The sequence below is a fragment of the Rattus norvegicus genome, chromosome 1 (genome assembly GCF_036323735.1).
Source record: "Rattus norvegicus strain BN/NHsdMcwi chromosome 1, GRCr8, whole genome shotgun sequence".
Lineage (NCBI taxonomy): Eukaryota > Metazoa > Chordata > Mammalia > Rodentia > Muridae > Rattus > Rattus norvegicus.
In genome coordinates, this window is record NC_086019.1 from 90,082,278 (window position 1) to 90,093,432 (window position 11,155).

At 48.8% G+C, this 11,155-nt stretch overlaps 1 long non-coding RNA gene across 3 annotated transcripts in view; it reads left to right on the top strand.

Moving 5' to 3' along the window:
- Positions 1 to 7,195: 7,195 nt before the first annotated feature.
- LOC120096895 (uncharacterized) overlaps positions 7,196 to 11,155 on the top strand; it is a 37,473-nt gene continuing 33,513 nt past the window's right edge. The window contains exon 1 of one of the 3 annotated variants that reach the window (XR_010059777.1): positions 7,196 to 8,425. This is a non-coding gene — a long non-coding RNA (uncharacterized LOC120096895). The remainder of the gene's footprint in view (positions 8,426 to 11,155) is intronic. The other 2 variants (XR_010059776.1, XR_010059775.1) reach the window with 2 other exon arrangements.

The window sequence follows — 11,155 nt, forward strand, 5'->3', positions numbered from 1 at the left end:
AGAGACACTGTTCTGTTCAAGGCCGCAAGACATGGGGTCAGTGGCGGACAGTCGTGTGTTTTAGGGAGTGATTCATGTTTGGACCAAAGTAAATAGTGTACCTCATCTCTGATTAAAATGGAAAGAAAGTGGGCTGGGGACTGACAAGAAACCTGGGGGTGTGTCTGGCCCCAGTTAACACCTGAGTGCTATGGGAGCAGAGACAGGGGTGGGTGGTTGGGTGGGTGATTTGGAATGTGAATCTGAGGGAGGAGGCATGGGGGGTCTAGACTCCTGGGTCTGAAGGGAGAAAGCTGAGACTGGAGTCTGAGGGAGGAGGCTAGAGTCTAGAACCTGGGTTTGAGGGAAGAGTCTGTTTCCCTGAACTAAGAGGGAGGAGGGCTGGGGTTGGGACCTATGAGTTTGAGGGAGAAGGGCTGAGCCTGTGCCTCTTAATCTAAATGAGGGTCTAGGCCCTGGTCACCCTGGTCTAGGCTGTGTGTTCCTAGAGAGCTAGATCCAAATTCCCAATGTACCGGGCCTCAGGGATTAAGGAACTGGGCCTTGGATACTTGATTCATCAAAGTTTCCCCTCAGCAGGCCTAACAGGGTTGTAGGTGACTCATTAAGGAAGCGGCATTAGAGTTGGGTGGGGTTCCTACCATGGGTGTCACCTCCCAAATATAGGAGGCACCATAAAATCGGGGTGTCACCTCTAGAAGAGGTTGTGTCACCGTACCACAGCATGTGGATACGAGGGGAAAACAAATGGATTATCCGCCAGCCTGTGATCCTGACAGCCTGTGACCACAGCTTTCTCCACATACCCAACACACAAGGGCCTGAACCTGTCTCCTGGCACCACCCAGATGGCTGGATGGCTTTGGCCTCAGACCTATGGCAGCGAACATCACTTGGCTTGTGCCTGTCTGTCTCGTGGGGTGTCACCTACATACTTGGGTGGCATTGCCCAGTTCAGTTTTGAGCCCCCATCTACCCATCTCTGTGTCTTTATATCCCCAGCTGTAAATTAGTTAGTTCTGCCTTTTCTCCCTCCCTCCCTCCCTCTGTCCTCCATCCGACCCTCCTTATTCCTCCCACCCCCTTTTTTGTTTTGTTTTTGAGACAGGCTCTCGAATATCCAAGGCTGGCCTCTGACTCACTGTGTAGCTGGGGTTGAACTTGAATGTCTTGCCTTCATCTCCGAGTTCTGACATCACACAAACAGGACTACAGAATCTGGTGCTGGGGCTTAAACCCAAGGCCTTGCCTATGTTAGGGAGGCACTCAGCCAGCTGAGCGACATCCTCAACCAGCTTCTTTCCTCCCATCATGTTATTGTTTCTTTATTTTGCGGCTGGGTTTTACTCTTCATGTAGCTAGGCTGGCCTCAAACTTAGGGCGATCCTCCTGCCTCAGCCACCCGAGTTCTTGGATTGCAAGCGTGAGCCGCCACACCCCTTGCTTCCTTTCCTCGTCCTTGCAAGCCCATTTTGACAAGTGTGTGTTTACGTCCTCATCTCTTGGTCTCTCCTCCCAGCCCCCAGAGTCTGGGTATCCTCATCCTGAGGTCTCTGTCTCATGGTTCTTTCCCTATCTTTTCCGCTGCCCATATCCTGCCTCCTAAGACATGGCCCCTTCCTCATACTACTCCAGAAAATGGACCACAAGTGACTCAGGCTCCCCAGATGACTCTCTGAGCTGTCTTTAGGCTTTGTGACTTAGCCTGGGGGCCCTCCCGATTAGATAAGGCCACTAGCATAGATGAGGAAACTGAGGCTAGGAGGTTGTGAGGTGGCTTGAAGTGGGGGAGGGGAAAGAGATCCAAGAGTGGAAGATATGAGGTCTGCAGAGCTCATGACCCAATCGGTAGGTGCTTGATTTAAATTTTTTTCTGTATACAGATTTTTTTGACTACATGTATATCTGAGAACCATGACTGTGCCTGGTGCCCACATAGGCCAGAAAAGGGTGTTGGATTATCCCAAGTTTGGATCCTCAAATACACCTGCATATACACACAAAACATACTCACACATTAAAATTAAGCCTTAGGTTGTCCTTGAACTTGGAATCTTCCTGCCCCAGCATGAGGGCTGGGATCATGTGTGTGCCCCACTGCACCTGGCCCAACTGGAGTTTGGGAAGATGATGAATATGTGGTCAGTATCCTTACATGGGAATGAACTTCTACCAAAACAAAATCCAATTATTTATTGGAATCTCAGATTGCATTGGGCTTCTTGTATTTTACTCAACATAACTGGAGCTCCTCCTTCAACAACAAAAACCAGTGGGTTTAGTGCTGCATTCCCAGAACCTGGGTGTCCAGGTCCCGGGTTCCTCCCCCTCACCTGAGAATGTGCCTGGCACCCAGCCCCCTGCTCCCTCACACACCAGAGTCTGGACTTCTCATCTCTGTCCGGAATTCAGGCATCCACATTTGAGCTCAATTGCCCAACATGGGTTTCATAAGCAAGACAGGTTATGCCATCCATGCTCTGGTGGAACCAGTCGGGCTGAGAGGACAAGTGGGCACCCCCTTTCTATCCGAAGCTTCCTTAAGGGCCAACCCAGCAGAACAGGAGGGACTCGGGGAGCTCTGGGTGTGTTACTTGCTGCCTGGTTTGGGTGTGTTGTATCCTTTTATGTGGTTATGTGACTGTATGTGACATTGTGTGACTGTATGTGACATTAATCAAGAGTCCTTTATAAAGGATTTCATTATGTCCCAGACATGCCTTAAACCCACTCGGCTTCCCAGGCATCTCTTGAACCCATTATGTAGCCTGAGCTGATCCCCCTGCCTCAGCCCCCTGACTGTGTGCCTGCACGAGCACGCTCTGCTTTTCTTTTTTTTCTTTTCTTTTTTTTCTTTTTTGTCTTTCCAAGACTGAATCTTTCTTTATTCTTTTTTTTTTTTTATTAACTTGAGTATTTCTTATATACATTTCGAGTGTTATTCCCTTTCCCGGTTTCCGGGCAAACATCCCCCTCCTCCCTCCCCTTTCTTATCGGTGTTCCCCTCCCCATCCTCCCCCCATTGCTGCCCTCCCCCCAACAATCTAGTTCACTGGGGGTTCAGTCTTAGCAGGACCCAGGGCTTCCCCTTCCACTGGTGCTCTTACTAGGATATTAACTGCTACCTATGAGGTCAGAGTCCAGGGTCAGTCCATGTATAGTCTTTAGGTAGTGGCTTAGTCCCTGGAAGCTCTGGTTCTGCTTTTCTATTTATTTATTTATTTACTTGAGGTTTGTAGGACAAAGTGTCCCTCCTGTAGTGTAAGATGTTTAACTCTTTTAACAATTATTATTATTGGGCCAGTGAAAGGGCTCAGTGTTTAATGCCCTTGCTGCCAAGCCGAATCCACAGAATACATATGGTAAAAAGCAAGTTAATTCCTATCAGTTGTTCTCTGACATCCACATGCTTTTTATGGCATGTGCATGTGTATACACACACACGCACACACACACCACACCACACAAACACATACACACCACACACACACCACACACAAACACACACCACACACACCACAAACACACATACACACCACACATACACACCACACAAATATACACACCACACCACACAAACACACACCCACACACACATACCACACACACACCACACACACCACACACACCACACACACCACACACACACACACCACAAACACAGATACACATCACACACACACCACAAACACAGATACACGCACACACAACACACAAACACACCACACAAACACACACCACACAGACACCACTCACACAGACACAAACACACACACACCACACAAACACACCACACAAACACACACCACACAGACACCACTCACACAGACACAAACACACACATGCACCACACACAAACACACACACACCACACAAACACACACACCACACAAACACACACACACCACACCAGACAAACACACACCACACAAACACACACACCACACACAAACACACCCCACACATACACCACTCACACACACACAAACACACACACCACACAAACACACACACAAACACACACCACACACACATCACACACAAACACACACCACACACACACACAAACACATACAAGCACACACACATACATACACACACACATGCACAAACACATACAAGCACACACACACATACACACACATACATACACACACACATGCACACACACACCACACAAACACACACCACACACACCACACAAACACACACACCACACACACCACACAAACACATACACACCACACACACACCACACAAACACACACACCACACACACACCACACACACACCACACAAACACACACACCACACACACACACCACACAAACACACACACACCACACAAACATACACACCACACAAACACACACACACACCACACCAGACAAACACACACACCACAAACACACAAACACACCACACACACCACACACAAACACACCCCACACATACACCACTCACACACACTCAAACACACACATACACCACACAAACACACACCACACACAAACACACACACCACACACACACACCACACACACATCACACACAAACACACACACATACCACACACACAAACACATACAAGCACACACACATACATATACACACAACACACCCAACACACACACACCACACAAACACACATACCACACAAACACACACCACACAAACACACACACCACACAAACACACACACACACCACTCCAGACAAACACACCACACCACACAAACACACACACACACACACCATACCAGACAAACACACAAACACACCCAACACACACACACCACACAAACACACATACCACACAAACACACACACCACACACACACACCACACAAACACATACACACCACACACACACCACACATACACACACACACACACACACACACACACTAAATGTGGAAACCACAGGGCAACTTTATAGAGTCAGTTTCCGAGGATGGAACTAGGGTCAGCTGAGGTCAACTCAGGTCGCCAGGGTCACTCAGCTCGGCTCTTTATGGGAAGAGTAACCTCATAGACCCTTCTTTGATTACTGATGTGCCCATTGCCACTGTGTGACATAGCAGCTGTGGTGACCTTGGCCTTGATGTCACAGAAGGGACCATAGATAGCTAGGCCTGAGGAGGAAAGGGGCTGTCAACGTTCCCTTCCCCATCAGAAGAGAGAAAGACACAAAACCTTCGCAAGATTGTCCCAAGACTCTCCCCTGAGATCCCAACCACCAGTCCCTCCGGTCTGGGCTATACACAACCCTAGAAATCTTAATGCACTGAACAGGGAGACCCGGAGGGAGGTGGACTTTCAGTGGTGCAGCTGCTTATGAGTCAGATGCACGTGCACTCGTTAGTAACCCCAATAAATTTATCTATTATTTTCCAAGTTGTTCTTGATAGGATCTTTCTTTGGTCCATGTGCACCCTCTCTATTGGGAGTAGTAAATAGGTATTTTTCTTGCCTCTCCCCAGGAAAGTTATACAACAAACAGCCAGAACCAGATAGCCTAAGTGAGATCTGGAATCTGCTGTACAGTCCAAGTCCATCTTTTTTTTTTTCTTTTTCTTTTTCTTTTTTTCGGAGCTGGGGACCGAACCCAGGGCCTTGCGGTTGCTAGGCAAGCGCTCTACCACTGAGCTAAATCCCCAACCCCAGTCCAAGTCCATCTTGAACGCTCAATCTTCTTGCCTCGGTGCTGGGATCGCAGAGAAGTACCAATGTGTCCAGCTGTGATACATCTGTATTTACTGAGAGATAATCTTAGGTAATAGACTCTTGAGCAAAGGAACCTGGGTTTTAATCCTAATCGCTTATTTTTTTATTACGTTGTAAAATTTCTTGTTTGTTTGCGTGCACATCTGCAGAGGTCAGAGGACAATTTGGGGGTGATACTTCTTTCCTTTTGCCCTGCGGGTCTTGGACGTCATATTGGCCTCCCCTCCCCCACCATTGTCTCTGGCTTTGAAAACTTGGACTCCTTGTCAAACCTTCTCTTTGCTTCAGTTTTCCTTATCCGAAGAATGATTGTTTCAGATAGCATTGCCAAGAGCTTCAAACAGGATGCTTGGGGCGAAAAGCTTGGAGCCGCATAGGGAAACACGCAAAAAACACTGTACTTATGGTAATGATGGTGCGGCTTTCTGTGTGCAGCTCATTGCTGTGGGTACAAGACACAACAAAAGCAAGTGTCTTGCTCACGCTCCCTCCAGCAGGCTTATCAGTGGCTGGTCACATAATTGCACAGCTAGCCTGTGTTTCGCTTGCGTTAGGAGGAGATTTCTGTCAGTGCGGGTGATTCTGTTTTTGTTTGTGCTCAGGGGGTGGTAGGCGCTCCGTGGGTGCCAACTTAGTAAGATCATACCTAACTTGTTCAAGTTTTGGCGTGATCTCGCCTGCATCTCTGGCTAAGGCACCAGGAGTATGTCTGAAGCTGGAGCCTTGAGAACACCTTTTTTTTTTTTTTCAGTCCCGGAGGACTCTGGGAAGCTGAGAGCTCCTAAAAGGAGCTTGTTTTTGCTTCGTGCAGTTGGCTGGTCCAGTGGTTTGTGGAGAGACGCCATGAAAGGGCAGGTGGGAGGGGCTTAAGCATAATGGCAGCATGAGGGCAATGGCAGAGTGGGGAAGAACTTCTTGGGCAGATGAACACGTGTTCAAGGTCTGGGGTGAAATCCACCAGAAAGTTCTTACCATCCCCAGGAGTACTCTCCTGTGTTCTGGATGTACTACAGCCACAGTTCTAAGTGAGGGAGAGGGAGGGCCTGCGCCCAGTCCTCCTCGAGGCACGATCTACCCAGATTAAACAATAGAGGCTGAGGAGAGGCCCCTCCCAGCCTGGGACGCCCCCATGAATCATTTTCTTATCATCCCTTACTACTGTAATGGCATAGTCGCCTTCCTAATCACTATTTTTGATCCCAACTTGGCCCGACACCCCATAGTAAGAAGGCTTGAATAAGGCTGAAACCATAGAGGAAATACCCCTTAGTCTTCATCTTTGGCCCCGCCTCCTCTGAGCCCTGGGAGTCCTGGTCTCTAGCATCTGCTTACCACCTTCTAGAGTCTCGGCTCCCAGACCCCTCCCTTGTTTACTCCCATCTTTTCCTGCCCTTCCCCCCCCCGCCCCCGCCTTGTTAATTAATCTTGTCTTTTTTGTGTTCTCTTTACACCGGTATCTTTTTCTTCCCACTTACATCTCTATCTTGATTGTCCTGCACTGGACCTCAATTTTCTCACTTGTAAAATGGGGATAATAACAATAATAACAGCAGCACTAATGATGCTCCAATCGCTTATAACGATGAGGAAGACACGGAATAATTATGTGAAATGCTTTAGTACAGAACCCAGGCCAGAGTATATTTAGTGCAAGAGACTGTTATTATTGTTTTATTCTTTTTAATCTCTTCTTTGGTATCTTTGTTTTTCTTTTTCCTTGTCTCCATGTTATTCTCAAGTCTCCTCCCCATCCCGGCTCCTTTTGCAGGAAGCTCTGCCCCTGGCTTCCTTGGCAGGGACACAACTGGAAATGACATCCAGACTAAGAGATCCCCTCCCATCTTCCTTATAGTCCGGGCTCCACCTCAGACTCAGAAAACTTGCCTGGGGGCACAGTATGGCGTCAATCCCACAAATCGCCCCATAAAATCCTGAAACCCAGATCTGTCATCCAAAGGAGGTAAATCAGAGTGACTCACAGGATCCTGCTGTTCAAATTCCTGGACCCCAATCTTTTAGATTTCTAATTCTCTGAGCACAATTAGGTTTCCAATTTTCAGACACAAAAACCCTGAGGCTGATTTCTCTCCTCTCCCGTCCTAAGTGCCCCGATCTTTTGGGATGAAGGAGTGTGGCTTCTTTCCCCAAGACCCAAGGGCTGTTGGGAATGGACAGCGCAGACCTGCGATCCTAAGCACTCTGGAGGCTAAGGCATATCAGAGCTAACTCTGAGTTGACAGCGAGTTCAAGGCCAGTCTGTGCAACTTAGAAACTGTCTCAAAATAAAGATTTAGAAAACGATTGAGGTTCAGTGTCCTGTAGTAGAAACCTTGTTTAGCATACGAAAAGCCCTAGACTCTGTCCTCAGTACTGGAAAAAAAAGAAGTGGGAGTGGAAGAAAGTAGAATGCTTGGAAACACCTCGGGTACCAGAGGCCCAAAGTTCTATTCTTGGACATTCCAACCACGCCTTCAGCCGCCTTGGCTCTCTCCAAAGAACCTGACACCACTCACAGGCGCTTTCCTGAATGGGCGGGGTCGCAGTCCATGTAGGACAGCGATAGGCTGCCAGAGACGTCATTCTCCGTTAGTTTCGGTCAATCTGCCAATAGACAAGGAACCTGCCCCTTAGGGTTCGGTTCGGTTCGGCTAAAGGTCCAAGGTACTCGGCGAGGAAACCAGCTCTCCTGGTTGGTCCAGGTAAGTCCAGAATGATCAGTATTGGGATTCTGCGTACAGCCTGGTGGGAAAGAGCCGGCCTTGCAGCGGAGGGGGTGAGAGCTTAGTCAGGGCGTCACTGGAGAAACTAAGTTCAGGGATGTGCAACCTCAAAAATGCACCCATGGATTCTACCTTCCTTGTCTGTCCTGCGCATCCCTCCGTTCACTTCCTGCTGTCATGAATTCACTCACGGTTCCCTCGTATAGTCATCCACTCACTCAGCGCTCACACACTCACTCACCCACTCATTATTTAAACAAATATTTCGTAGGCTTTCTGATGCTGGGGACTGTGGTGATCAAGATGAGTCAGACCTGGGCTCTGCCCTCGAGAGAGCTCGGGTCAGAGGGGATGGCAGGCATTGATGGTCAAGGGTGTGAAGGGCTGGGGAGGCACGGGAATCTTTTCTTGGGGTTGGCATGGTAGGAACGAATTTCTAGAGGTGCCACTGAAGCTGGCTCTCAGAAGAGCACTAGGTGGCAGCAGAGGTTGTGAGAGGGTTTCAGTGTGTGCAAAGGCAGGGAGGCTGAGAGGTGCATTAATTAATCATGCTTAGACACACCCAAATAGATACGAGCTGTCCCCATAACCACCAGGGGGGCTGTATGGCGAGGAACTGAACTCTCTCTCTCTCTCTCTCTCTCTCTCTCTCTCTCTCTCTCTCTCTCTCTCTCTCTCTCTCGTGTGTGTGTAAAACCATTGACTGTGTTAGTGCCAGGGCAGGGATGCTAGTTAGCCCAGCTCTGAGTGGGCTAGGTCAGAACAGGAACTGGAGCCAGAGGTGTCATTAGACCAGGAGGTGGCTTTCTCCAGAGCCTAGGTAGCATAGGGTGGAGCCTGGACCCCGGCAGAGGCTGAGACAAGAGGTAGAGGCAGGATGAGTGGTGGATGGGCCATGAGGACAAAGGGGTTCAAGACTCAGGGACTTCATCCTAGGGGTCATCCATACTTGAGCTAGGAGCAGAATGGAGGCGCATTTAGTGCATGGATATAAATCCTTTTGGGAATTCTAGGTTTTGTTTTTTTTTCAGGGTCTCACTCTGGACCACAGTTTGGGGTCAGCCTGGACTACATAATGACCTTACTATTCACTCTGTAGCCTAGTGTGGCCTCAAACTGATGTAAGTCCTACTTGAGCCTTCTACCTGTTATAGGTATGAGCCACTGTATGTCTATGTCAGCTTTTGATTCCGAAGTTACCTGTGTAAACCCCCTTGAGGGAGGAGGGTCCCCTGTTACCCTCTCCTTTAAGAAACCAACTGTCTCCCCCTTCCTGACACAATTAAAACGTGTTCCATCTTCTCTGCTCCCCACTGTACCAAGATCCTGTCAATCGTGTCTCGTCCATTTATTTCCACAGGCATGGGGTGCCCACCTGCTCAGTCCCTTACCTTTTACCACCCTTTCAGCCCAACACATTTGGATGCCAACCTGCCATGACTCTGGATGAGGTCTGTGACATCACATACTCGTTCATGGGTGAGGCCCCAGGATAGCATTTCAATCTGTCATGGACCACTCCCTCCTTCTGGAAACTTCCTCTCCAGCTTCACTTCCTCTCCAGCTGATCCTCAGAGCATTCCAGCACTGGCCTCTTGTGACCCATTCCTTTATTGTGGGCCATAAGCATCAGGCTTATCAGGGCCTCCTTCCATCCTACCTTGACTATTCTTTCTAGAATGATCCTAGTTCTTTGGTTCCAGCTAGAGTGAGTCCCCACACTTCTCCCCAGTCTCCTGCATGTTCCTTTAAAGTGACTTATCAGATCACCTCTGAGCATCTCCGAACCCCAGTGTCACCACAGGCCCTGAGCTTCCTTGCAGGGACCAGGCTGCCTCACTGTCCACGTGCTTCATGGCTAGACCTAAGAGTCATGCTTGCATACTGAACCTGTTATAAAATCCAGTCCCTACCTTAAAGGAGTCTTATGCAACCTCACTGCTGGCTCTGGGATGCTTTGCCTGATCATGGCCTCTGCTCCAGCCCAGGCCTTCCCTTCACTTGTCCCCAAGCCTCTTCTTTACCTCCTGGGTCTCAGTCCATCCCCAATGCCTCAGCGTGCGCCTCAGTGCTCTCATCCTCACAAGGATCCTTGTAGCTCAACTGTCACCCAGGGTCCTCCCCAACTCCCCACTTGACGCTTGGTTTTTGGTATGGAAGCCTGGGTTGCTGCTACTGTCATGCTTCTCTGCCTAGCAAGTTTATACTCTAAAAAATTTAAAAATGACGCGTATGGGTATTTTGTCTGCATATGTCTGTTTACCCTGTTTATACCTTGGAGGCTCTGAGACTGGAGTTCCAGTTGTGAGCTCCCATGTGGGAGCTGGGAATTGAACCTGGGTCCTCTATGAAGAGCAAGTAGTGCTCTTAACCACTGAGCCATCTCGTCAACCCTGTATTCCTCTGCTTAAGGTTAAGATCATCTCTTCTCTTGAATCCTTTCTGATTCATCATTGCACAGACCTCTTGAACCTTGGGCCAGCAGCCCCAAGGGCAGACTTTGGGTCTAACTTTTCTCACTAAAACCAGGGTCTACCAGGGGCCAGGCTGCTGAGGCTTTAAGGACAATCACAGGCAGGTGGAACTTGTATATTAGGTGAGCAAAATTAGAGCATGGGTTCACATATCCTAATTTTTCCCTTTCGCAGCAACTTGAGCCCAGTGCTGCCATCTGCTGGGAAAACACACTCCCTATTTTTAAAAGGCCTA